Below are 22,945 nucleotides of genomic sequence, written 5' to 3'. Positions count from 1 at the left end.
ATTTATAAACAAATGAACAAATGATAACCATCTAAATATACTGCAGTTGGTGACAACACAGATCCTTGAAGACAGCAAATTCAGCATTATATCTAATGGTTTACCATCTTGTCGGTAGAGGAGTTGTATTTCTTATATCCTCCTGTTCATTTTCTCTTTATTTTCACTCACAACTAGCAAAGTCTTTGTTCAGACTTCTGTGCACAGCAATCAGAAGTGTTCCTGTCGTCTTCTACAGGATTACCGATCTCTGTTTTGTTTCATGTTTACATTGTTTCACAGAGAAGAATTGAATTGAGTAGTAACTGACTCTTATTTGTCCTGTCTCCAGGCTACTGTGACTTTGCATTACCCATCCATGTGTGATTAATTATATTAAAATTTCCAAGGAGAAACTTTGAATCCTTTGTCAAATAAGACAAATGATATCTTTACAAAAAAATACTAGGTCTGTAAAATTGAATGTATTTGACTTGCTGTGCATTAGCAACCTATTTCTCTCTGTGCCATGGTAGCTAAGATGTATACTCATTTAGGAAGTCTTTTTCAGAGTTTTAACACAATAGAATACAGCACAGCAGTCTTCCTGAACTGAAGCAGTGTCAAAGGAACGTAGAAGTAAAAATATAGGCAAACTCTTCACACATGACAGTATTTTCTGAGATCATCACAGCTGGGACAACAAAGATTTGCCAGTGGATGACATCACAATATGCTGCCTTCTCCATCTTTATGACAAATAAACAGAGAACAGAGAAACAGACCAGCTTCAGACAGAAACAGACAGCAAGACACTGTTGGGTTTAAAGCTTACATTAAAAATTCCACGGAGAGACTTTATCTTGCTTGAACATTTAATATCCTTAGAAGCTACCATCTGCACGTCACAATACCCTAACAGATAAGTGTGCATTTTTTAAATATTACTTTGCTTGCACATATAGTGACCTGAAACTCACTCAGTGCTCCTAGCTTGCTTTGATTTAATACATTGTGGAAGCTTAAAATAAAAACATAGATAACACAACAAGAGCAGGAGGGGAATTCTGGAGTCCCTGCTCACATTTCACTGTCATCTTGAAAAGCTGTTGGCTGGTTGCTGCTTCTTTTCTTTTCTTTTCTTTTCTTTTCTTTTCTTTTCTTTTCTTTTCTTTTCTTTTCTTTTCTTTTCTTTTCTTTTCTTTTCTTTTCTTTTCTTTTCTTTTCTTTTCTTTTCTTTTCTTTTCTTTTATTTTTTTTTATTTTTGCATAATTAATATTTAGACAAATACTTGTATTTTTATTGTTTTATTTCTATGGTTTTTTTATTTTAATTTAAATTGCTGTAACTGCACATAAAGACAACATTTTTTAAGCACTTACAAGCATCTTACTTTACATTGTGATGTCCTGTGCTCCACCACACTGGAGAAGCCTGCAGCTGCCTAAATCTTAATTATGCATGAATGCAAAGCCCAGATGCTTGGCCAGTACTGCCTTAGTAGAGTACATTTTCTTACTTGCTTTTGTTTGAATTATAATTGAGTAGATTTATATTTCCCAAACCATTTTGTCCCTTGTGCATGTTCTTCCTTGCTTCTGTTTCCTTTGTTCAAAACTGCTTCAGAACCAGCCTTTTAAAATGTGAAGTGTAAGTTGGACCTAAGATAGCTAAGATAGGCAGTGGTTTTGACAAATTCTTTTTTATCTTTAAGACAGTATTTAAAAAAAAAAGAAAAAAAGTACAGAAATGAATCCCTTCCTCTACAATTTTTACTCCAAATACTTGTGGTTTTTCGATTGATTATTTTTCTTTTTTCCTTTTTTTTTTTTTTTTTTGCTTTAGGTTAAATAGTTAAATAGAGGCTGGCATCTGGATTGGAACAAAGAAGGCTTGGAGCCAGATTTTTAAAATGGGGACTAATATCAAGCAATAAAGTGTTACACCTGCTGAAGGAAAGGTAATAGAAGCCCTGAAAGCACATTTGTAGCCACAACCACCCTGTACAGAAAGGGTTTTGTCAATTGTTTTCAAGCAGACATAGGTGGTCAATCTACAAAGACATAAATAGCATTGTTGGAGTGTTAAAATATATGTCTCTGTCATTTTATTTAAATGGCACAAATCAGTGGCAGCAATAGCATTTATTCTCATACAGCTCTATGTACTATTCAGAATTGTTTTCAGCAAGGTTCCTGCTCTGCCTTTAGTTAGATTTATAGTGTCAGCTCCTACAAACTGAAAATATACTTAAGGTCAGTACCTGCACGCACAGCTCTTAAAGCAGCACAGGCTTAACAATGGCATGGTTCAAAGAGAGCCCAGAGGTTTGTACTGACCATTCCAACTGTAGGGAAATAAATCTTATTTGGGATGTGGAGAGCTGTTGTGCCAGAATGTTAGCCTAGAAAACAGTGCAGCCCACGTGAAACAGCACTTACACCAGCGCTATCTAAAGGGTTACTATCAGGGGGTGCATATTTTCCCACCACTGTCTCTTCAGGCTGGAATGCTGCAAAGAGGCTTTTTATTTATTAGCTACTGTAAAAGTGCAGTTACCTGTCTGTCATGATCCCAATACAATTACCAATAGAGTGGAGCTGCTTTACACCCCACCCCTTTTTGTGAGCGGCTCCAAAGAGAGCAACGATAGCGATGATGCTGGAAACTGCTGCAGTGATGCACATCCCTCCTCACCACCCCAACTCAGGAAGGGCTGTGCCACCTATTTGGCTGCCTCCCTTCTCATGCCAACCCCACAGGGACTGCAGCATGATGCTCTGCTTCTCCCAGTCCTGCCACTCACTCTCCTCAGGCACAGCAGTGTCCATGCGCTGCTTGAGAGCCCCAGCCCCTGTGAAAGGCTCAGCCAGGGGAAATCTGAATTGCTGCTAAATGACTACTGTGCCAAACAGCTCTGTGTTTTGACACCTGATTTTCCATGGGTTTACCAATACTTCAGTGTTGTTTTAATGTGATTTTAATGCTGACCTCAATGTGAGCAGAATCAGGAGTTTCTTTTATGTCTCCTTCTGAGATGCTAGTACACCACATCAAGCAGGTTTCTGGCAAGCACTTCTTATACCTGCAGGTGTTTCTAAATTTGAATTTTTATAGAGAATAAAGAAATCCATTTTTGTTCATAATGTATTACCCCCTGCTGGCCCTGACACATACTATTCAGCATATGTCTTGCGAGGAGCCGCAGAGTAACAAAGAAAAATAATATCCACAGTAGATAAGGGCTGTTTTCCCCAGTGGATGATGGGAAAATGATTGGGTGGGTAGAGGGCAATTCCTCGCCCTCTTGAAATTTGAAGACCAGAAAGATGGAGCTTTTGTGTGTCTGTTTAAAAGGGCTGAAATCCATTTATACATCAATGTCATCTCCTGCTAAAGAAAGCCAACATTGTTGATGTCATGCTTGTCAAATACAAACAATTTGTTTTCAAGAAAAGACAAGCACAAAGCTTCTTGTCCACTAAACGGAACACATTAAACATGACCCTTTCTCTGGGCACATGTATGCTAGCACAAGAAAGCACAGAAAATATATAATTAATATTAGCTAACACACATTAAGGTTAATTGTTGCTTCTCTGAACACTTAATCTGCAAGCAGTTGACAAATCTCACAATGAATAAAAGCAGCTTGTATTTAGGTCACACAAAGTCATTGCTGTTTTTTAATTTAAACTGTGCACTAGATTAAAAAACAAGAGTATTTCAGGAGGACAATTCAGAAGCAGTAGCAATAGGCTGTCATTTGGTGTAAAAAGTTTCCCCAGCACACCCCAGGGACATGTTAATCAAAGCTTTTTAATGGATTCAGTCTGATCTGTGACAGGCTTTGTTCCAGAGATGGCATTTGCAGGATAGAGCTGCAAGTTATCAATAAGACACAGTAATTGCTGGGAGTGATTGAGCCTTGTTCCTTAGGCTTCATGCCATTCAGTCCTTTCTATTATCAGTCAAGGCCAGGGATGTCTTGCAATAGGCAGTCAAATGATGACTTGTTTCTTTCTTTAATTTTAAATCATATAATGAATGAAAATGAAGCAACATGATAATTTGCATTAATTAAAAAACATGTACAGCTTGCTCTTGTTTTCATCTGCTATGTTTTATATTATTTATGCCAGGATCTAATGGTAATTTTTCAACCTCTGTCATGTACTGATAAATCCTTTTTAAGCAGTGAAAGCCTTTCACTCCTTGGTTAAAGGCTTCAGTTCTTTCATTGACAGTTCTTTATTAAGTTGTTCATTATCTTTTGGAAATCAAAGCACTGGCACAATCAGTAATGACTAGGGATAACACTTATAAACTACATGGATAGTTAGCCCTACATCCATTTAGTAAAGATAACTCCCAACACTGCAATGAAAATGCTTTAGTTCTATTCAGGAAGGTAATGGAAACCTAACATTTTTATATAGTGAAAGGTCGTAATCCTCCTTTTGTAGCAGCACAGCCATTCCCATAGCAACAGATTATACCTAAAGCTGCTAGGGATTATGACCTCTCTGCGTGAACAAACAGGAGGAAAATTTGTTTAGCAAAGTTTTGAGTGGTAAAAGGCAACACCAGACAACCTCCTGTGTGTGCACTCATAACACAGACTTGTACTCGGCCACAAAACCTGTTTTATTGTTTGTAATCACAGGCATTTCTTTGTGCAGAAAGTACATAAACCATAATGAATTCTGCCCGCTGCATTTTTCTTTTCTGGATTTCTGCTAGTTGGAAATCAAATTAAGGTTAAGTTAATATGATAACGTTATTCTTGGCAGTTTGACCATGTTAGCAGGTGAAAGTACAGCGTGTTGAAAGAAAACATGGGGAAGTAAGAATTAGTCCAGTCTTTTTTTTTTTTTTTTTTTTTTTTTTTTTTAGCATCTAGTAAGTAATTGGATAGTATTTATCCATAATCACAAGTAATTATGGAATATTTTTAAAGGAACATTAAGACTGTTGTATGAAAAATATGCTGTTATTGAAAATTTTACAGAAATCATTTCATGAAAGATCATTTCCCTTGTATTGAAACAACTTCTGAAACATCACATTGTGAGCAATTTTTATTTTTCTCTTGTGTGGTTTACTGCTGGAGTGGTGGTGGAGGAAAGGACGAGAGAGGTGTCACAGAATTTCCCATGAAGCAGCCAGAGGAGTAGTTATCCTGCCTGTTAATTAAGTCTTTACTTCACAATATCTGTCTGTGTTTGTGAAATGTTCTGAAGTTATCAATTTGAAAACACTAGAAATACTGTTTACCTGCTCCTCTTAAGTTTCTGGCATATCTGTGCTAAAATCTGAAAGCTATTTGAATTTTTTGGAGAGTTAAAAATTCATAAATGCATAAATTAATATGTGGACTTATGAATTCTCCTTTTTCTATCTTAGCTTAAAAGCTGCTCGGTTTTTTCTTGTTATGTTGCTAATTTATTGCCACTTATTTCACTGAGAAGTAAAGTAAGACACATTGCCTTAGACACAGGAGCATTTTGTGTTGTATTTTGTCATATCACAATGTATATTTGTTCACAAGTTTTGTTTTAGAGATGTGAGTTCATGAAATATTCTGCATTTGGCATACAAATACAAAAAACTGAGACTCAGGACAAGCGTTTTCCTAGTGAGACATATTGTATCATTACTTTCTGCTCTCTACATAAACTACTATTGATGTAACAGGAATCTGAATAACAGAAGTCATGATACAAGATCTATATTGTACTGGGACAGTGGGAGCATGGAATCACCAAAGTTGGAAAAGAACTCTGAGATCACCCATTCCAACCATCCACTTATCACCAATATTTCCCACTAAGCCATGTCCCCCAATACCACGTGAAAACATTTCTCAAGCATGTCCAGGGATGGTGACTCCTCCACTTTCCTGAACAGCTTGTTCCAGCACTTGACCACTTTCTTGGAGAATAAATAGTTCCTAACATCCAACCTGAATTTCCCCAGGCATAAAACATAGTCAGCTCACAGACCTATCTCTTACTTGCGTGAGGTAAGAACATAGGTCAAATCTCAACTTTGATATTTACCCTAAAAATATAATTTATTCCTCAGGCTGTTTTTTTCAGTAATACTCGTATATATTTAGTAAATATATTATTTTTCATGAAAATACAGTCTTGACATTTTTGAAAAGGGTTATGTGATTGCAATAGGGTGGATAATTATAAGCAAGCATTTTCTAGACATTACAAGTTGTTTATACAATGGAATACGTATTTGGCTGTAGCTACTTAAAAGTTTGCTCCCAAAGCAAAGCAAGTTAAATGTATTCGTAACCTACTTCCAAGGAAATTCATTGTTAATTTGCCCCCTACATTGTTCCATTGACAAAAGATAAAGGTTTTGTCCCAGACATGTCAATCTAAGCGGATTATGCTTTCTGCAGTAAAGATTTAAAAAAAAAAAAAAAAAAAAAAAAAAAAACCTTTTCTGATTGATTATTTATTGTTCTTAATATCTGCATTATCTCTTTGTCATTATGACTAACATGTAATGCCTGGTACCACTGCTTCAAGTTTTGACTCTTAATGTGAAATTGTTATTGGAATGGATGCTGAATTTAGTCCACAGAAATGACCCTTTTTTTCAGGCAAGAGCCCTGAATAGTAAGAAGACAGGCAGAAGAGCATAAAGATCAATGTTGAAATATGCAGTACAAAAAGCCTTTCATAAAGTGCTACTTTGTCATGTTTCCAAATGAAGTTTTTACACCACATATCCTCAAGCAAGATAAGAAAATCATTCCCTTTTTTTTGACTTCTTTGAACAAGAGAGGAACAATGAGAACATGCTCTCTACTTGATTCAGAGTGCAAATCTATTACTCTGATGCTTGGAGACATTTTGCACTTTTAAAAATCACTTATAATTTTTTCTTTCTAAGAATAACTCGGTTCAGACACGTTCAGATGATAATATTTCCTTTACCCCAGTAAAGTCTAAAGTCTAATTCTCCATCAAATTGTCATTTGAGAAAGGAAATGCTTTGAACAAGATGAGGGTCAGGTGCCGAATTTCTGATTCAACTTACTGTAGTGAAAGTCCAGAACAAACCAGATCCTTTCAGTTCACTTTGGATTTCTATCACTGTAACTGAGTGAATCTCTACCCAAGGTCTTCATTGAAAGGAAATGAAATACAATGCTCACACAGCACATGCAGATTTTTAAGGGGAGCTAACATGAGTCTGTGAGGCAGAAGTTAACATAAGCTGCCAAACCACAAGGTGATTTTGTCTCCAGTGACACTGTACTCACGTTTAGCTTCCTTTCTTCCTGCAACCTGGTACATTTACATTTGCCTTCTTGATTCTTTTCCTGCCTGAAAATGCCTCAGTGCCAGTGTCTATACCTCTGCAGAGAGCAATTTATGTCACTGAAGTGCTAAACTTGGGGCAGGCTGGCATTCCTGTGAATTTTCCCACAGAATAGGGAATTATAACTTTAATCTCATCAACCAAAACCTTTCCAACTTTTCTCTCAATCACAATTTTGGATTTCAAAGTTTATTTCCAACTAATTTTGGGAAAGGACAATGATTTTTACTTCCCTTATCAGTTCTTTGAGCTGTTTACTGTGGAGATGACCACCAAAACTTTTTCCGAAAGGTTTGCTATTCACCCAATTTTCTGCATAATACTAATAAATATGTATATATTTTTTTTTCAACAAAGGCCTCTTGGGGAAAATATTTATGTTAAGTAAAAGTGAGAAGAAAATTAGAACTAAGTCTTCTGTCAGGAATTAATTAGAAACTTCAATCTAGCAAATGGATAGGAGGCTTAGCTTTGCTGAGGATTGAACTTTTCATATCCTAATAATTTCAGTGAAAGCTGAACCTCCTGAGTGCTGGAGAAGAAGAATTCAACGCCTTTTAACACATGGCGAGATATTTATACTGGCTGCTGGAACAGCTATGAAGGGAAAGATCAGTATGTGTTTTGGAAATGCAGTCTCATAAAAGAAGCATGAAGTGTGATGCCTCAGGAATTCAGGAGAAACCACTGGAGAGAGACAGTGTGGCTTGATGTTAATGTAAACTTCTGAATGAAACAGAGCCCTGGGGTCTGCCAAAAAGAGTGGGATTCATTGCCCTGATTCTGCCATACAAACTTCCTATTGGCTCTTTCACACAACATTTGAGCATCTTACATATTTACAAATCTGTTGTTGGTATTCCTGGCTCCCTCAGTAAGGCAGAAGATCTTGTACTAATCCATTTTTACTATTATCTAATTTAAGGTAACTTAATATCCAATATTTTCAAAATAGTTCAGCACCTGTTTAGACAACAAGCTGAGGAAAATAATTTTCTACATTCCAAAATGTGGACCTGGATCTCCAATATGCACCTTTAAAAATCAGCTTCTGTAGGATAATTCAAATAAAAAATCAGCTGCTGCAGGATAATTCAAATAACTCCATGTGGCTTCCATTGAATCAGACAAGATGACTGAGCAAAGAAATTAGAATAGCCCCCCTAAAACTGACTGTGGGACAGATATTCGCCATACAGATTTATCAAGGATACTTAGCCCTCTCCCATTCTTTTCCTCACAGTATTCAGAGTTACCTGTACAGTGCTTAGTTTCCGTGTCGTAGCTGAGAATGGGCTGTGTGCCTTTTTGACCAATTATACAGTGGCTTTTTTTTTTTTTAATGAATCACAAACAAACAAGCAAACAAACAAACAAACAAACAAACAAAACCTGTAATAAATGCAAATTCTCTTTTAAACTTTTTTTCTTTAAACTTTTTTATCTAACATTTTAGGAAAGACAGTACCACTCCTGCTGTGCTACAGAATTAACAGTTCAGATTTATAACTTCATTAGCCTACCAAATTCTGTTTCTCCAGACACAGAATTTTCTTATGTCAAAGGTGATTTTATGGGATCTACCAGTCAGATGTTGCTGCTTACATATGCCTTTCCTATTAGAAAGGAGCCAGTAAGAAGCACAGAAAGATATTAAGTCACAGAGATATCCTATCTTAGAATCTCATTTAATGTGGTCTTAGATCAGAAATTTTAATGGTCCAAGCACAAGGAAATAAGATCCTTATGGAATAGCAATATTGTTCTAAAGGCTAAGGGAAGAATGTTTAATACAGTGTAATGAGAATAAAAACTTAAAGAAACTGTAAGATATTAAACTTTTGTTGCTATTACATCTTTGCTTAAGTTTGTTGGACACAAATATTGGCAAAGAAATTTTTCATTTCAGGTACACTTTTTTCCATCAGCTTAAAGAAAGAAAGATAGCAATAAAGCTTATTATGCTTAGGGATTTTTCATGTGCTGTAGTGAGAAAAATCTCACTGCAGATCATATTTCTTCCATGGATATCATCAAGCAGAGCAAGTATCATGTCTGCTACATGATTACTGAAAATGTAAATGATGCTTAGAAGTACTCACTTTAAATTCACTCAGGAGAATATAGCAGTAAGTATTAACAATGTAGCCAATACATTTCCTCCAAAAACTACACTGCTTCACAGAATGGTTTGAGGAGAAAATAAAAGCCTCTACCAGAAAAGGATAACATCCTTCACTGAAAAAAAAAAAAAAAAAAAAAAAAAAAAATCAGTGTGTGCCAGAAAATGTAAAATTCTTCCTATTTATTTTAGATGTTACCACACATTTTATTAGCTAATGTTGCATTATGACGAGATTTCTACAGTCAAAAAACACTAACATCAATGCCTTACAAATTTTCTTATGGTTCAGTATTTCACTGGAGCAAAGAAGTTATTGGATTCAAAATACATTATATATCATTGTAGAAAACTACTGCTACCCTAAGGATTTAAAAGATAAAATACTTTCCATGAACAACATTTTCTGTTTCTTTTCATACTGTGTAGATTTTAGGGATGTGAAAATGAATTCCTCTTGTGCACCATGATAGTTAAAATATTCTCAAGGCATTGTTTCTTCCTCTAGTTTCTTTTTTCTTTACTTCCTCTTACACTCACCTCCCTATCTTTCATTTTAAATATTTGTATTACTACTTCTTTATGAAAGTACCAATTCTTAATGAAAGTACTACTTCATGAAAATTTCTGATTGTATTTATTCTGACAGCACTGAATGTTAATAATATTTTGGGCTAAGTATTTTGGTCTGCATGTTTTCTGAGTGAAGATAGTCCATATTGGAGGGCCTATAAACTGAAGTCACCTGCCTTTTAACATAAAGACAGTAGCTTTTCCACAATGACTTCAGACCAGAGAATGGTTCAAGCACGGTTCCTGAAACAGTACTGAGCTGATACTAATTACCACTGCAGAAAAAATTCCACCACAATAAATACGCTTGTCCTGTCATTGACACCCTTTGTCAGTATTTATTCAGTGGAAGCTCAAATGCCTTAGAATAAAAATAAATAAATCACAACAGTATGGCTTGAGATCATCTAGCAGCTCATGGCAGCTGTGTTTACTTCCTCTCCCAGTCAAGGACTCCAATTACTCACCTCTGCCACCTCTTCACATTGCTTTGAGCTGATTCAGTTTTCAGAAGAAAAAAAGGTAAATCACTTCTGCACTTTGTTCTTCATTAGTTTATATTAGCAAAAATATGTCTAGATTGTGCTCATAATTAATAAGTGCATCTACATGAAGAAAGAAGTTGAAAAACAATTTGAAAAGAGGTCTAAAATTTTTCTTATTTCCTAAAGTAAGGTACAACTAATTTTTTTCCTCCTGATTCTTTCCATCTGTTCATACAAGATTTGTATCTACGATAGCTACCATACAAACCTCTAGACATAAATTTAAACTCTATAATAAACTAAATATAAACTAAATAAATTTTAGACATAAATTTTAAACAGTACCTTGTTCCTACATACCACTAATGATTATGTGCTTATTACTGTTTTATCCAACAGAATCATATTAATGCCAAAATGGAAAGAACAAGAACCTCTGTTCAAGGGAACTGTCAGGTCATGGTTTGAACTGGTAGACTGAGCACCTGGTGAAGGGCTTTGGCTGGCCCAGGGAGCACAGGCAAACTGTTTGCATCTGTGCTCTCCACGTGTCCAAAAAGGATAAATCCCAAATGGAGTCACCTTGGGTTCATATAAGGGCTGGCCACTGAATGGAAAACCTGGCTGCTTCTTGAAGGCAAGTGTATAGCCAGAGAGCTTCTTCATCAACTGGGTGTGCTTAACTCTTCCTTCCACATAAGACTATTGACTTACCTGCAAATCCTTTGCCTGGTGTTGCCAAGAACATGTCAGAAGAAATTTTGCCTCTTCATGAGCAGGGCACCTGTTCTGAGATGCAAAACATAAACCAGATTGATTTCTTCCAGTCAAAGTGAGTAATTAATATGCTTTTTTTTTTTTTCTTTTCTTTTCTTTTTCTCCTTGCTGCAGATTTCTTAGCTAGGGAAACAGGAAACACTCTTCCACAGTTAAAAATTTAATAGAGTAGAATCTACAGAGGCAATAAAAGGCCGGAAAGCACTCACAAAGCTTCCTTCAATTCTGGAAAAATTATGAAAATAAAGATAAATCTACTTCAATGCTAAGGGAAGGGCTGTACTTGCAAGGTTATATTAGTAAATTCTCCTGCTAGTCCTAAAGTCTCATTCTTGTGGTCGTTCCATGTTCAAAATGCTAATCTTGAATTACTGGATTAGTCATTATGATGGTTAATATCTACCTAGACATAACTCCTTTATGTGAACTATACTATACATGTATTTTTCTCCAAGGCTCTACAGTTTGTAAGTTTTCCAGGGCTTTGCATGGGGCTTCTACAAGTCAGAAATACACTTGTAATCTCTATGAAGTTTCAAGAGATCAGATGGTGATAAAATTACAACCCAGTACACACACGCACACACACACTCATACCGCATAAGTCTAACTTGGCTTACAGATACCCTTAAACTAAAAGTAAATTTAGCTGTGCTTTTGCCTGAAGAAAACAGGAACTTCTCCCAGATGGTGTGCATTATTTTACAGGCTACATCATGTCTATATGCCCGGCAGCACCAAGCAAAGAGAATAAAAAATGAGAATCATCCTTTTCATCTGAGGATAACTCACAATACTCATGTCATGTTTTGTAAATATGGACATAAATCTGAATTTCAAAAATGTTAACAATTTATCTCTTATAGCATAACTCTCATGATATATGCAGACAGAAACTCAGAAGATGTTTTACTGTATCGAAAGCTGACTTTAAAAAAGAAAATAACTCTTTTCTTCAGTTGACAGGTACACAAGCAGATTTCACAGCACCTAGAATTTAGTGAAGCACTGAAGTGGTCTCAGTGCAGTATCTGCAGATAAGAAGAAGCATTTGCATATAGGTGAGCAGAAGTACAATTTTGTGTATGATAATCACCATTTGCATTGTCCAGATAAAGGGTGGGCTTAAAAGCAAGAATGTATGTTGCATTCACACTGTGAGTAAATGTGTATGAAAGAAATAATGAGCCTTTTTTCCAAAGGTATTTGTAATTGTGTAATTGTGCAGAACTTGCTTGTTTCTACCCTATATTCACAAAGCCTTATGGAACAGAGACAGACTTCTCTGTATTAAGCATACCATATGTCCTTTATTGAAAACATCCAAATTCTATTATGGGTAGTAATGACAGTGTTGTGACTGTACTAAGGCTTTGGTCACAGACAATTCATTCTATGTTTATTTATTTCACAGACTTGCCTGCATTATGCAAAAAAAAAAAAAAAAAAAAAAAAAAAAAATTTGAAAGAATTTTCTTCTTAATTAGACACCTTTTCTCCCTTTCTTAGGTTGTAGTTGAAATGCCTAGTACACCTTCCTCATGCTTCCATACAGTATTTCTCTAAAATCACTTCTCTTTATCCTTGCAGAGTTGCTCGTACCCAAAGGACAGGAACAGACAGATGTGACGTGACTGGACTGTGTGAAGGATGAGCAAATGTATGAAACTTTCTCCACATGAAAAGTATATTACACATCTCCGATGTGAAACAGAGACAAATTTGGCTGGGAAATATAAGACATTTATTAAATTATGTGTGGCATAAAGAAAGTGGTTAGGAAGTGATTGGTTCCTGTTTCTTGTATAACATAACATGATCTTATGATAGGAAGAGCATTCAAGAAAAATGTCACATTCAAAACAAATGAGAGGAAGCATTTCTCCATGTGGCTTATATTTCTGCTACAGAGCTCCCTTCTTAGGTAACTGCCTGCTGCATTAAAGTTGATCAAATGGATATTCCAGAGGAAGTCTTTAAATGGTTTAAATTATTCTCTTCAAAGCTGTTTAATGCTTTTAGGCACAAAGTCTTTAATGTTTCTGTAAAGTATCAAAAATGTAGAGCTGGACAAAAAAAGTACCAGAACACCACCAAAAATGTAACCCTTCCCCTCTGCCCTCCCAGTTACGTACAGTAAGAGTTATGGCAAAATTTGATTTGGCACACTTTCTTAACAACATTTCGAAGTAGTAGGAAAAAAGGTATTCCATATGTAAATATTCAAGGATTGTAATTCAGAGCACTATAGAGTTACTCAGCTTCTGTGGCTTTGTAACCAGCCACCAGTCTCAAAGGCAGAAACCAGCTTCTTGAGACAATTAAGTTTAGTCTTTATAGAAGCACTTGATGGTTAACTGGAAGTGAGCGTACCTTGTATAGCCCAAGTGATTGTGTCTTGTTCAACCCCCAGTGCACTCCTCTGAAGCTGATGGAATGAGTCCTAGACGGCAACCTTCACTCTTCACCAGCAGATAAGAAAGAAATTAGTCTACACCTCCAACCAATCTTTCAGTAACTGAGATCTTGAGGGGATGTGACTTAGGTTGCCTGCTATTTGCTCCAAAGAAGTGGCAGTGATTTGTATCTTTATGGTTGAATGGGATAGGAAGCTCTTTGAGAACTAATCCAAAAACTACTGGAGTTTCCCTACTGTCTTTTCTTTAATGTATTCCATTTTTGAGGTACTTTCTTTTTTGGGTAATGAGTTAATCTGGCTTTTGCACCTGGTCAAAAGTTAAAAATGTCCAGAGCAACCAGAAAACTGAGCAGACTGTCTTATTAAATAAACCTTTTCATTTCCTCAACCATCTTTCTGCAATACTGTGGATGGGCAGTGTTGTACCTTGAAGCACATACATAGGGAGACACCTTTGAGAACAGCTGAACACAAATATTTCTTATCTTGACTGCAAACTGAAAAAAACATTCTTGGGCCTCTGCACATCATTACTCATTTCTTATGACTAGCACGTTTGGTAATCTCGAACCGAGTCTGGTTCCTGATATAGTATCAAATGGCAGTTCCAACATTTTTCTTGTCACTCCCAGTACTGCACAGGAAAGTATCTGAAGCTTACCAGGAATTACATCCATGCAATTCCTTTTCTCTGATTTCTTTTTGACTTCCGTAGTCCTTCTGTCTTCCTGCTTTCTCTTCATCTTTACTGAGCTCCAGAAGACCCAATACCTCTTGATCCTCTTCCACTGAGTTTTAAAACTATCAGTTTCTAAAAATATTACTTTCTGAATGTGAAAGGAAAAGCTCATGTCTCATCTCATATTTCTGTTCAGTCACTGCAGTTCATAGTGTCTGGATTTCTCCTTAATTTAATCACAAATACGATCCAATAAATGGATAAACTAAAGTATTTAGTGATTAGGGAGCAGGTTCACTTTTATTGTTATCTTTATGAAGACAGCGAAAACCAAAGAACTAAAGAGTACCTACCATGTTGCTTACAGATCCAGGAGCTTTGCTTTCTTTGTAGACTTCTATGTATATTATAAGCTTTATAATACAAAAGCTACTTATATAATCTATATTTCTACAGAGATTATCACAGTCCTAATTGTTACCTGTACAAAACTGGAGTAACAAACATTATTACTATTAGGCTACTGCCTAATCTCATGTTATGCAAAACGTTTTATATAGAAGTTAATGAAAAGGGTGAGATATGCTCAACGTTTTCATACTGAGAAGTTTTGAATGTAGACGTTGAATTGTCTTAAGTGAGTAGAACATCACAAACACTCATATTTCCATGACCACATTTGAAACAGTTTGAAACAAGCAGTACATAAAAGCATAAATTATCTCAACAGAACGTCGTCACAATATCAGCTATGAAGTCCAAACACAACTAATTACTTCATCCCTACATTTCTCATGCCATGTAATTTCTCATGAGACATCATGGTGAAAAAACACCTTCATTTCTCTTCTGTTTCTGCATGCAAGCACTGTCATTGTAATCATTCTATTTTGATATCCTGTCTGTATTAGTGGAATCCAATTTGAACATAAACTAAAATGAAACTAATCTTACATTTTCAGTGTTCTCAAGTCATTTTGTGATTGTTGCAGAAAATGCAGGCAGATCCTTTTGTTGTTGACATCAGAAGTGGGGGTCACTCTGGGCCTGATAAATATATTCTAAGCTCAAGCAAAAATTGATTTCCTTTTTTTAAAAAGAAAAGCAGCTGGCATCACAATGAATAGCTTTCTTTCAATTTTTCTTTTCCACTGAAGCATTCAGTGAATGCAGCAAGCATAATAGGCTGAAGTAAACAGTGTCAGGTTCTGTTGTATCAAGAGCTCTTTTAAACTGAGCAGACAAGCTATCATCAGTGCCTGAAACCCTGTAAATCACAGAAGAGACTTAAAATGAGTTTGTTTCCTGACAAGTGTTTTGATGACATTTTGAAGAATGGAAGGATGCTTTGCTAATTACTGTAGCTGCCACGTGCTCAGTCATGATACTGTTCCATTAATGAGTTTCATTAATACAGCTTGTGTAAGACAGTAATAGAATTAGAGATTCAGAGATATATATGCCAGCAACACAATGTCATAAACAAGAAAAATGTAAGTAGGCCCTTTCAATTTGCCACTATTCACACTTATTCATTGAAGGAGTTTGTATCTCTCTCTCAAACTGTTTTATAACTAAGAGACCTCTGTCCTAGGCTGAATAAAGAGAAATTACAACAAGAATAAAGGTAATTTTTTTCAGTAAGTTCACCATTTTGGAGTGGCTGTCATTTGAATGGAGTGTGAATTAGAAATAAGAGAACTGTCTACCAGAGTTGCTAAAAATGGACTCTCTGAACATGGTCTTTCTTCAGCATCAATGAGACACTGGATTAGAAGACTTGCAAAGCCTCAGGAAATTAGGATTGGATGTATTCTAGGGTAGCAGTAAAGTGAAGATTTAGTAAGTCATGAGAACTAGAAAATTCATTTCTACCTCTTTCTATTTTAGGATCCAGTGAGGGAATTTCCCAATTTTAGTTTTGACTAAACTCAGAGTTGTTCCTTAGCAGAGTGTGCATTTACTCTGGATAAATTTTTGGATAAATTTTTGTCTCTTCATGAAGTATAGTCTTGTAAAAAGTAGAGATCATATACAGAAATTTAAGGAATCAGGTTGCCAAGGACTAGCTCTCAGTATCATGAAGATGAACACTGCCTTTCCACATAGTAGGACTGAAATCTACTGTGTTACTGAACTTTGGAAAGCTAAAAAGGTTTTGTCCTTTGGGGCATTTGTTTGTTCTCATACAGCATGACTACAGAAGGGCATGTTGAGTTCTACATTTTTCTACCTGGTACTAGGAAGATAAGATTTTTCTGCAGGATTTGTGCAATTTCTGGACTTCTGTTGATATAAACTCTCCTGAAGTGTTTATATATAGTCTGTATCCAAAGGCTACTGTTCTTTTACACAGAGAAAAAATTCCTGGCAGCTTCTCTTGTGACTTTCAGCTGTAACCTTCCATTCTGTTCTTCATTCTATTTGAAGCACAAGTAGCAAAATAGATCAATTCACATTAAAAATATCAATTTGAAAAAGGTTTATTTTTCAATGAAAAATATAACACTAATTAAAATTATTAGAAGCACTTCAGTATTTTGCTTGTAGAAAGGCAAATTTTGTTTTACTTTTGTGAATACTGATGTATTTGAAATATTTCTACTAGCATCATTAGCAAGAGTAATGAGCAAGAGTGATGATCAGAGAAAAAGCAATTACAACTGAATATTACAGAAAGAGTTAAAAATGTGCATGAAAAAATATTGAAGAAAGCAGATAGTGGAAAGGTGGTAGTGGGAATTTTAAGATATTAAGGTGAAAATACAGAAGTAATAAAAAAGCAAGCAGACTTCACAGTTCTCAAGCTCTACTAGTCACATCAAATTGAGCAAAAGAAATAAGCACAATCTATGAAGGAAATATAGTGAAGAGATTTGTATCAAAGGTCAAATCTGAGTGTCTGATTTTTTCTGGTATTGTTTTCAGTCTTCCAAAGCATGGTTAAATCACTCTATTTGTTACTACATACAATCAAGAAAAAACAACAGATTATAGCTGTTAGTTTGTGTAACAGTGTGAGTAGTAACATAATCTGGCAATAACTTCAATAAAAAATAAATGAAAGAGCCCCTTGACACAGGAATGGATATCTTTGACTTGCTTGTGGTCACCTCTTTTTCATTCTGTGCTTAAACAAGCAAAGACCTGTTCCTTGATTTTTGTTACTTCGCAAATTTCTTACAAAGAGTTGTGTCACAGATATTAGAGATGGAATCCAGCCTCAGGACCACTGCATTGCCAGAGCCTCTGGAAAGCCTTTGGACAACCAGCTTAAAAGACAGCTTTTCTTTTGATGTTAATGCTGGGCTACAGGGCATTTCCTCACTGTGAGAGCATACAAAAAGACAGGCTGGCATTTTTAAACAGCACATCAAGGGTTTCCATCAATTCTATATATTTTCTTCTGTTTTTAACACAACCTCTAGGAAATCAGACATAAATTATTTTTTAATTGGCACTACAGGATTTTGATTTTTTTTTTTTTTTTTTTAAGTTAAACTAGAACCTTAGAAATTTACCCAAGTTTTGTCTTTTTGTCTGTTTATATTGGATTATCACACAGGCAAACTTGAAGGAAATAACAGCAAGGAAATTTCTGAAATATATTTATTTGTCCAAATAGTCATGATAAGCAGCGGGTAATTTTGAGAATTTTTTCTTCACCAAACAGAAATTTGAAATGTCTATGGAAATATGTTTTGTTTGTTTTGTGTGTAAATGGGACATAATATGAATATTCTCAGATTCTATTTTTTTATTATTCAAATACTGCATCAGTGACACTACTGTAGCTTTTGCCACACTAGAATTCTGTCAGGTTGCTGCTTTTTTCCACATCAATATTAATTTTGTGTGTTTGTGTGTGTGTGTGTCTGCATGTGTGTGTGTTGACCTGTTGACCCCTCACTGTAAAGCCTGAGATAGTAATTTTTGCTGATTTTTCACTGGTACTTCATGCTTTCTTGGGAATTCCACTATGTCACACCTGTATGCCAGCAATTCAGAATTGCCCGTCTTCCGCTGAGCTTCGTTCCATAACCAGGATGCACAGGTAACAGGAGACAACTATGGCTGCAAAGCCACATTGTACCCTTAATTCTTGCTGTTTGGTATTGCAAAATTCCCCTTTTATTTTAGTGCACAAGCTCTCTATGACAGAGATCAAGGCTGAAGATATATACTACGAGTTGTGAAGAAGCAACAGTCAATCAATCATAGTTACTATGGCTACTATCTCAAGAATATTGGGAGTCTTTTATTTAAAAAAAAATTGTACTCACATAGGATTAGGATGTGTGCTCATGTTGAAAAATTGCATTTGAGAATTAATGTAGTGTTGTGGTCTACATCCTATCCATCTAGAAAAACAGAAATTTAAATAGTAATGTAAAAATAACAAAATTACATTCACTTTCAATTCTGTCAAGCAAATTCAAACTTAATGTATCCAGGGAAAATCAGAAGGTCATTTAATTCCCTTCAGGGTGAATCTACATGTGAGTGAATGTGACTGATATCTTCTGAGAAGAGCACTGTCACAGCAATTGTGGTAAAGATGCCCACTTTGTGGTGTGGACAATGTGGATTTATATTCTAGGACCTTAAAAAAGGACAACAAGAGATCTTGTTCTACTCTCTGAATCATAGATTCAGATGCAATACTCCCGGTGAGATCTCACCAGCTGTTGTGGTTTAACTCAGCAGATGGCTCAGCACCACACATTCATTTGCTCACTCCCCCCTTTCCAGCGGCATAGTGGAAAGAAAAAAATAAAGAACTCATGGATTGAAATGAAACTATTTACTAAGACAGAGAAAAGGGTAAGTTTATTAGTTATGACTATATATTTATGAATGTAAATAACAAGTGAAGCACAAGCAATTGCTCACAACCCCCTGACCAATATTCAGCTAGGTCCTGAGCGGCAGAAGAGAGCGTGATGAAGTCCAACCCCCTTCAAAACTCCTTCCACACGATGTAATATGGTTTGGATTATCCCTTTGGCCAGTCAGCTGCCCTAACTGTTCCCCCCAGCTCCTTGAGTCTTTCACTGAGAACGGCCTTGGCTCTGGATAATGTTGCTTAGCAGTTACTAGAAACATCAGTGTGCTATCAGTATTGGTTTTTTGTTTGCTTGTTTGTTTGTTTTTCTGAAGCATAGCATTATTGCAGACACTCTGAGAAAAAAGTCCATCTTAGCTGAAAATCAGACAATAGGTTAAAGAGGCAGGATTACCTCCCTCACCTCCTTTGATGCAGCCCAGGACAGTTAGCTTTCTGGGCTGAAGTTCTGCTGTGGCTCTAATTTTCTCAGTTCCCTGGGGAAGACATACCGAGTGGGTGTTTCTGAGTGCTTGCTCTTCTAAACAATGTAATTATTAAGGAAATTAACTTCACAGCTAAAGATTGAGGTGTCACGATAATTTAGAGAAGTGAGAACAATATTTCCTGAGCAATCACTAATCTTTTTTTTCCTCTTTCTTTCTGTTTATCACTTAATAGTATTCATTAAAACCAATAACAGGAATTGCTTCTCTTTAAATTTTCTACTGAGTCTCAATTTATTTAGGTTAAACTTTTCTTGGAACAATATATTACTGTCATGCTCAATTGACTTTAATTATAAAAGTAATAAATCCTCTCTACAGGTTTATTCTTAGCAGTACTAGAAACTGGGGAAAAAAATACACATACCAATGGTTTCTTGTTAAAATAATTGTGAATGCCAACTCTAGTTGTCTAGAGGTTCAACCTCTCTACCCTGATAAGTAGCAGCTTATTGAAGTTTTTTCTTGCAGGAAAGCAGTCATTGCCTTTGGCATCGAGAGGAGGTTAGCAGGCAGCAAAGGTATAAGCTTACGTTGTTATAAAATCCTCTTCTCATTTTTTTTCTTCCTTTTTCCACTTTATCTTGTAACCAGAAGATGCCTTGACTTCCAAAGCAATTGCTTTTCCCTCTGTTTAAGCTCAACATTGCAGATTATTGGTCATATTAGAACAAATATAATGATGATCATTCAGTCAAAGCTTCATAATAAGCAAAGGAAATATTGTGAATTCCATTTCATTGCTTTTTTGGTTTTTTTTTTTTTGCAACTTCTTCCACTTTGAGATGGCATGAGAAAAGATGTTTGAGAAAACTCACCACCATATTGGAAAGTAAGAGAATATAGTGGGAAATGGAAGATAGCCTTCATCCTAGTTGGAATATACTGCTGTAACTCAAAATATTAAAAATGGAGCAATTTTTCACTTACTCATAGTGTACCTACACTGGTTATATCTTTTATGTGTACAAACATAAAAGTACAAGTAAATATGAACTGCAATTTCCTTATCATGGGTAGCCTATGAAAAAACACTCTGCATTCCTAAAAACAATGTATTTTAAAAACAATCATGGAAGAGGAAGAAATCTAAAAGTATACTATTGTTCATCAAGCTTTTACACATTTTGCTGAAAGAACAATTAATCAGAAAGCAAAGCCCCCGTTTTTTGTAAGAAATCATATATTTGTATAGCTGAAGAAATGGGAGACATGCTCAATGCACATCACCTAAATGTTTTCAGTCACCCAAAGAGCACTGTATGAATAAACAGGAACAAAATGAAAACAGAATTTTACAGTGTAAGTTCATTTTTAGTGAAGTAGTAAAGTCACACGATGTAGCATCTAGCCCTTAGGACAGTAGTAGGACTCACTGACTATCGGGTCAAAAAATATAGAGGCTTCAGAAAGAAGGAAATTGATCCAATCATGACTTTTGGTGATGAAAATAATACATGGGTGATGACCATTGAAATTTAAGTATCATATGCAGATTTTTTTTTCAGCCCCTCTTTCAAGAGTGTTATCAAAATGGAGATTGGACGACAGAACAAAATGCCATTCATTTCTTTAGGGCTACTATGAGACTATGCGACTATGAGCTACATAAACAATCCACAGAGCTGCATTCACTGTAAAAGAAATATTTTGCAACTTCATGCAGTAGTATCATCTGGGGATCTTTGACTGAATAGGTTTTTGAAAGTATAGCAAGTGGATATACTTATAAGCAAAGGTTAGATGCATGTGGGAAACAACAAGAACAAACATTGTTTTCATAATGCAGTTTGAGTTGCAGCTTGAAATGTGCAGAATGGCAGATGTTGTTGTGGTCACAAGCAGTACTGAATGAGAGCCTGGATAGTCAACAGTATATTTTCTGAAGTAATGTGATGCACAAGATTTCAACTACCAACTTTCTGTCAAAATCCTAATTATACCAGTGTTTATACGTATAAGCTTATATATGAAGTTGGTGGAAAGTCTGTAAGAAAAATTGTATATTTTGAATAGAGGTAATCAGCACAAACAGCTGATAGTGCTCTTACAGAAGAGAGACTTCAATTCTCCTACTATTTTTCCATAGATTTGAAATCGGAAAAAAACCACAGGAATTACAATAAAGAAAACGTATCAGAATATATACAATAGATTGGTCACGTTTACTAATGCTTATATCACATTCTAACGTATCCCAGTAAAATTAAAAGAATTCTAAGCACTCACATAGTGGTTATATGCACTTTTTAATACATTTCATTTGCACAAAGTACTGAGGAGTCAACCCTGAAGTATGAAGCCCTTTATTTATTTCTCCCTAGCCATATTTATTCATAAGCAGTGTAAAGTGCAAAAATTCAATCATTGCAACTTTGTATGTGGCAAGACTGTCTTGCTGAAGTGAAGGGACAAATTTTCTGCTAAATCTTTTACATCCTGAAGCCAAAAGGACACTATTCATGGTTCTGGATGGCATGAAATTATGCTACTTGTAAATCTAACTTAAATTTTCAAATAGCATGCCTCAAATGTCTCTCATGAAGGATAGGCACTTCCTTTTGGCTAGCTGCATTAATGAAAACTGTTAAATTGAACAAATTATGTCTCTTAAATTGAGTGCGTCATTATTGCTAAGTTAAATCATCCATCTGGTAGCATTTCACACTGTTCCTTGAGATCTTTAATGCTAAAAAGAAATAAAAATAAGATGTAACAGTAGAAAACTATTTCTGACACTTTTGATTTTACTCCAAAATTTGAGTTGTGACTGAGACTTGAAAACCTCTGGTTATACAGGTACTGTAATATGTTGATAGACGGCAGGGATTCTGTCTTCCTGATAAATTGGTACCATGACAGCCTTCTAAGAAATTTCTTTCCCTTTTTTACAGTCAAGTCTCTAGAGCAAAAAACTTCATTTGTTTTTTGGTTTCCATTTCTATTGGTGTTTTGTTAATAACATTCAACTTCAGCATGTTGAATGTTTATATTTTCTCCCTTTCTCTTTCTGCTCTATGCTACATTATATTTTGTCAATTAAACACAAATTACAACAAAAAGATATAGTTTCAGCTGTGCCCTATGCCTTGTCACTGTTTCCACTTCCACTGTTAAAAAATTAAAAATTAAATAAGAAAAATAACATAACTACTTGGCTACTGAAAGAAAAGATAGGAATCTTAAGGTGTTCTACCACTGCTGAGAGGCAAGAAATAAAGCTCTAGTA

Source organism: Lagopus leucura, unplaced genomic scaffold, assembly GCF_019238085.1.
Source record: "Lagopus leucura isolate 7727_CA_CO unplaced genomic scaffold, USGS_WTPT01 Super-Scaffold_54, whole genome shotgun sequence".
In the NCBI taxonomy this organism is placed as follows: domain Eukaryota; kingdom Metazoa; phylum Chordata; class Aves; order Galliformes; family Phasianidae; genus Lagopus; species Lagopus leucura.
This window is presented reverse-complemented; position numbering follows the sequence as displayed.